Source organism: Leptonychotes weddellii, chromosome 4 (assembly GCF_054177405.1).
Source record: "Leptonychotes weddellii isolate Sample4059 chromosome 4, ASM5417740v2, whole genome shotgun sequence".
NCBI classification, from domain to species: domain Eukaryota; kingdom Metazoa; phylum Chordata; class Mammalia; order Carnivora; family Phocidae; genus Leptonychotes; species Leptonychotes weddellii.
The window spans coordinates 138,133,878-138,139,877 of NC_138372.1; the positions used below are offsets into that span (position 1 = coordinate 138,133,878).

The following is a 6,000-nucleotide window of genomic DNA, read 5'->3' on the forward strand; positions in this document are numbered from 1 at the left end:
CTCTCTCTGTCAAATAAATAAATAAAATCTTTAAAAAAAAAAAAAATGAAAAGAAAAAAGTTAAGGATGTGTGACATGATTAATACAACTTGAAACCAGAGCTAACCCATGAAAAATTCCCACAGAAAAAAAATGAAAAAACAAAACAAAAGGCACAAACTTAAGAAACTACTTCCCTCACTAAAAAGAGATTGAAGAAGCTATCATCTTCCAGATAGGATCAATGGATTAAAAAAATCAGTAGCTATAACACTAAACTTTGAAATATTTTAATCACTCTAAATCTTTACAATGCAACCAATGGCTGTACCTACTATGGAAACAGTACACAACAAGATCATGGAAAGAGCTTATATCCACAGCTAAGATGGTGTAAATATGCCATAAGCTGTGTATCTCACTGATTACTTTGTATTTGTATGTGGGCATTAAGTTACTCAGGGCAAACACAAGAACCTAAACTCATGTCTTCAAATAAAAATTGTACTTTTTTTTTTTTTTTTTTACATTTACTCCCTTTTTAAACCAAGCTGTCTTATATTATTATTCCCTTGCAATGAAGTATTAAGTCTTCACACTTTATAAATAAAAAAGGCCAAGTGTATTTTGTTACTTACGAATTAATTCTTATAACAGAAATGATGTATATCAGCACAGTCAGTTCTTACTACTACTGAGACAACATACTCCAAAATAAATCCTAGTTCTTAATTTCTGGATGCATGTATTTTTGTTTTTAAATGCACAGCTGTAACACTTGTTAAGTTAATTTTTTAACCTAAGGTAAGAACAAAGTAGCAAAAGAACACACTCCAACCCAAGCACTTTCATGAGTCCTGAAATGTGTTATATAAAAAGGACAAGCTTCGGGCACCTGGGTGGCTCAGTTGGTTGAGCAACTGCCTTTGGCTCAGGTCGTGATCCTGGAGTCCCGCATCGGGCTCCCTGCTCAGCGGGGAGTCTGCTTCTGCCTCTGACCCTCCCCCCTCTCATGTGCTCTCTCTCTCTCATTCTCTCTGTCTCAAATAAATAAATGAAAATCTTAAAAAAAAAAAAAAAAAGGACAAGCTTCCTGGTGTATTGGTTTTGAAGGTTAATTAATAACACATTATTATTATCAGTAGTAGTAGTATAGTTATTTACTTCCACCAGCCATTGATAAAATAATCCAAGCCTAGTTGCTAAGTAAGTGAAGCTGGAAATAAAATTAGTCACTATGAAAATGACGACACCATGAGAGACTATGGACTCTGAGAAACAAACTGAGGGTTCTAGAGGGGAGGGGGGTGGGAGGATGGGTTGGCCTGGTGGTGGGTATTGAGGAGGGCACGTTCTGCATGGAGCACTGGATATTATGCACAAACAATGAATCATGGAACACTACATTTAAACTAATGATGTAATGTATGGGGATTAACATAACATAATAAAAAATAAAAATAAAAAAGACTTTGAAACAAAAAAAAGAAAATGACAGTGTTTCAAATAATTTATATATGAAAAAAATTTACAGCTAACTTTTTCTAAAGAGTTGTCTATACTTGTAGACTCCAATTCCTCTCCTATTCTCTCTGTAAAACCAGGTTTTACCCCAGGTTTTCTCCCCCACTATTCTCCCAAAAGTGCTCTTGCGCAGTCCCCAAGGACCTTCACGTTGCTAAATCCAATGGCCATTTCACAGTCCTCATCTTACATGACTTGTCAACTGAGCAGGAGGAGACACAGATGATCACTTTCTCCTTCCTGAAACTCTCTCTTCACTTGGCTTCTGGCACTCCACATTCCTACCTTCAAAGGCTTTTTTTTCCTCCTCAGTCTTTGAGGTTCTTAATCTCTCCAACTACTGAATGTGGAAAGCCTAGAGCTCAATCCTCAGTTCTTTAGATCAGATCTCATACAAACTCATGGTTTTAAATACTATCTACTTGTTAAAGACTCCTAAATTTCGATTTCAAGTTGCAATCTTTCCCATCAACTCGTCTCCTATAACCCCATGTGAACAGGCATCTCAAACCGGACACATCTAAAACTAACTCTTAATTCCCACTCTACCCACCTCCCCTTATCTCTCCACCCTTAAATCTTCCCCATCTCAGTAAACAGCAAACCCATCCTTCCAACAGCAGGCCAAAGAAAGGCCTTAGAGTCATGCTTCATTCTTTTACCGGTCCACTCCACATCCAATCCATCAATAAACCCTGGCAGCTACCAGCTGGTCTAAGCCCCCATCATCTTTCCCTTGGATTCCTGAACCAACCTCCTAATCAGTCTCCCCTCTTCCATCCTTGCCCCCACAGTCGATTCTGAACACAGCAGCCAGAGCGACTCTTTAAAACGTTGTAAGATCCCCCAACTCTGCTCAAAACCTTCCACCCATTCCCCTCTTCATTCAGAGAAAAAGCCAAGGTCTTTACCAGGACCAGTTAGCTCTCAGACCCCATTCTGCCCTCCCTTACTCTGCTCAAACCTGCTGGCCTCCTTGCTGGTCCTCCAGTAAGACTGGCAGTTTCTGGGCTTCTGCACCTGCCTGGTACACTATTCCCCTAGATAGCTCCATGGCTGTCCTTCACTCCCTCCAGTTTTGTTCAAGAATCTTCTCCATGACGCTGTTCCTTATTTTAAAACTGCATCTGCTTCTTCTCTGGTTCTTCTATCCCCCTTAGATGCTTTATTTTTCTTCTTAGCAACAGTTACCATCTGACTGGATATATTTTAATTTTTTCAAATTATTTTGTTTATTGTACCCACTCCTCCAGTGCTCCATGAAGACAAAGATTTTTTTTTTCCCACCCCTGCATCCCCAGTGTGTAGAACAGTGCCCGGCCATGGAAGGCATTCAATATACATTTGCTACAAGAATGCTGAATATGGAAATTCTTATATCCTGATAAGGCTAAGAGATTTGGGAGATTCTAATATCCAACCTCTTTCCTCATGGGAAATAGGACTTCCCTTCTGATGTTCATGGGAACAGTGGAAATTCTTTATCCTTCATAGTAAGTAACTCAATTTGCTCTGAACAACATGCCAAAAGTCTCTTCATTCCTTTTTACTCCAGTCTCTCTCCAGTGCCTTTTCTATATCCAGTAAGATATTAACTTATTGTCATTGAAAAATCTTTCATTTCCCTTCAGTACTTCTGTCATCATATTGCAAAGGCAAAGTGAACTCACTAAAAATGGTATCGAAACACAAATAATGAAGAATAGTAATGAAGCATACAAACAACCAAATAAACCCAACTCTTATTTCAAATCAAACTGCATTGGTAGTGGTGAGGGCCTTAGTCCAAGCTTAACTTACTATCCATTTTAATCTTTAATGAGCAAACATTTTTCTCATTAAACTCCTTAAAAACTAAAAAGAAGTTGGCATAGGGCTCTTGCATATAACCATGAAAATTAAGCCTGAGAGAAATCAGTTCAGGCTACAATCAAATTAAACAAACAAAAATCTCTAGAACATGTATGGACAGGTAACAGAAGCAAGAACACCGCAGTAAGGCAGATGAAGCTCAAATCCCAGCTCACCCTCTGCTAGCTGTCTGACCTTCAACTAGTTAACTCAGACTCTCCGTGCTCAGTTTTCCTTATCTGTAAAATGGAAATGGAACCTCACAGGGCTGCTGCAAGGATTAAATAGAGGTATTAGGTATTTCAAACACTCAGCCCCATGTCTGACACAGAGTAAGCACCGAAAATAGTTATTACTATAATTCCTATACCACTGATATTACAGCTGTTTAAGCTAGGAGCTCCTTGGTACCATTGTTTTGTTTTTTTTTTTTTTAAAGATTTTATTTATTTATTTGAGAGAGAGAATGAGAGAGAGCACATGAGAGGGGGGAGGGTCAGAGGGAGAAGCAGACTCCCTGCAGAGCAGGGAGCCCGATGCGGGACTCGATCCAGGGACTCCAGGATCATGACCTGAGCCGAAGGCAGTCACTTAACCAACTGAGCCACCCAGGCGCCCCCATTGTTATTTTTTTTGAAGAGTGAGAGGTGTCACTATTCAGTGGTATATTTTTTTTTCCTAATTATGTTCAGTAGCCAATTTTAAAGAATAAATATATCTTTTCCTCGAGGCAGGGCGCTGTATCGGAAAACCTGGCGGGTAAACCACCCGCTTCCTAGCATTGCACATTAAGAGACAAATGGCTCTTTAAAACACGGGGCCATGTGCCATTCTGGACTGTTCAGTCACACCGCAACAGCTGTTTACACCTAGACTGCGGGCTCCTTACGATCGGCCACGGACTGCCGCGTTGCTGCCGCGAAAGCACACGCTCGGTCCGGGCGCAACAACAGAGCGCCGGCGGAGGGTTGCGGCTCAGACCTCCCGATTAACCGCGAGCGCACCCCGGCCCGGGCCCGCCCGCCCCGAGCCCGCAAACCCGGACTGGCCCCCTCCTGCGAGCGACCACGGCCTTCAGCCGCAAAAACAAACAAGAACCCTCGCAGGCCCTTTCCCAGCCCTCACGAGCGGCAGAGCCCTGGACCCGCGACGCCCAGTCGGGCTCCCTCCCGCCGCCGAGTAGGTGCGGGGGTGGGGGGTCCCCTGGCCCCTCGGCCAGGCCCCGGCCCGGGCCTCTCCAGTGCGTCAGGGCCGGCAGGGGAAGTGTCAGCGGCTCAGTCCTAGGGCCGCCCACGGGCCCCGGCCCAAGTACCTTCGACACGGTGGAGCAGAGAAAGCAGCGGCGGCGGCAGCAGGCTGAGGGAAGGAGAGGCCATAGAGACAGGCAGAGCTCTCCCCCGGGCTAGAGCGGCCTCACGCCACGTCGGACGGCGCGCCCCCTGGAGGCGGGAGGCCCAAGCGGCTGCTCTGCTTGCCCAGAACTGGAAACTCAGAATGAGGGCAAGGACCAAACCTGGCGTGGGGAGAAAAGAATGACAGCCTAGAAAGAGGTTTCTCCGACCTGAGTCCAGGAGCACTCTGCACTATTCACATCCTTTTCTAAATATACATCCTACCCCGTCAGCTAAATGAAGGCTTCAAAGCAAGGACCGTTTTATTAAGAGCTGTAGGCATCAATTAATAGTCACTGGTCTCTAGGTAAGGCTAATGTATAACCCAAATGGACATATTCATAATAGTAACTGCTCTAATTCTAAAATATGATGCAAAGGTCTTTTTTTAATGGTTTGGATATTTACATCCCCTATTTTAGGATTCCTGGACTAAATGCAACATGTATACAGCCAAAACTCACTAAAAATGTGGTGGGTAGTGGGGTGGTATAAGTTCATTTACTGGAAACATAAAATTCTATATATATATATATTGTTCCTACAGACATCCTCTGCACAGTGATTATCCCTTCTCCGAATTCTAGTGCCACTGGCTCAACCAGGCCACCCTCTGTTGATATTAAGGGGGTGAGATGCACATACACATATTCTGTGATACCTCCTTGTCACCACACCTGGGGAATTCAGCACATTGGTCATTAGGAGTGTTCACAGAAGCCATTCCTACACTTCAACAATAAATGCTGCATGTGACCATGAACCGCATGAATGTATCCCATTAAATGCAAAACAGAGTATTCCCAACTGCATTTCTGCTTAGCAAGAGCCCCAAAATATCTGTATTCACTCCAGTGCTACTCAACCAGAGAAGAGAGCCTTGGGAAATCTGAGTAGAAAGAGACAGCAGTCTTTATTGTAGTTAAAATATATTAATTTTGCAAGCTTTACAGAACCATTTGACGTGTGAACATATTTCCAGGGTCTTGGAAGGGAACTGTACAAGGGAGGGGTGGGCTGTATTCATTTCCTGTTGTCCCTGTAACAAATTACCACAGGCTTAATGACCTAAAACAACACTAATTCATCATCTCACAGTTCAGGTCAGAAGTCCAAAATCAGTTTCACTGGGCTAAAATCAAAATGTAGGCAAGACTGCATTCTTCTGGAGGCTCTACAGAGAATCCATTTCCTTCCCCTCTCCAGCTTCCTGAGGCTGCCCATATTCTGTGGCTTGTGGCCCCTTTCTCCATCC

The 6,000-nt window shown here is 43.2% G+C and overlaps 1 protein-coding gene across 6 annotated transcripts in view; it reads right to left on the minus strand.

The window, feature by feature from the left end:
• Nucleotides 1-4,762, minus strand: part of ANKRD46 (ankyrin repeat domain 46) — a 51,526-nt gene extending 46,764 nt beyond the window's left edge. For 3 of the 6 annotated variants that reach the window (XM_081817080.1, XM_081817078.1, XM_081817079.1), the window contains exon 1: nucleotides 4,667-4,757. The gene's annotated coding sequence lies outside the window, so the exon portion shown is untranslated. Of the gene's footprint in view, nucleotides 1-4,666 lie in introns of all 6 variants that reach the window. The other 3 variants (XM_081817081.1, XM_006739801.3, XM_031035023.2) reach the window with 3 other exon arrangements.
• Between the last annotated feature and the right edge of the window lie 1,238 nt (nucleotides 4,763-6,000).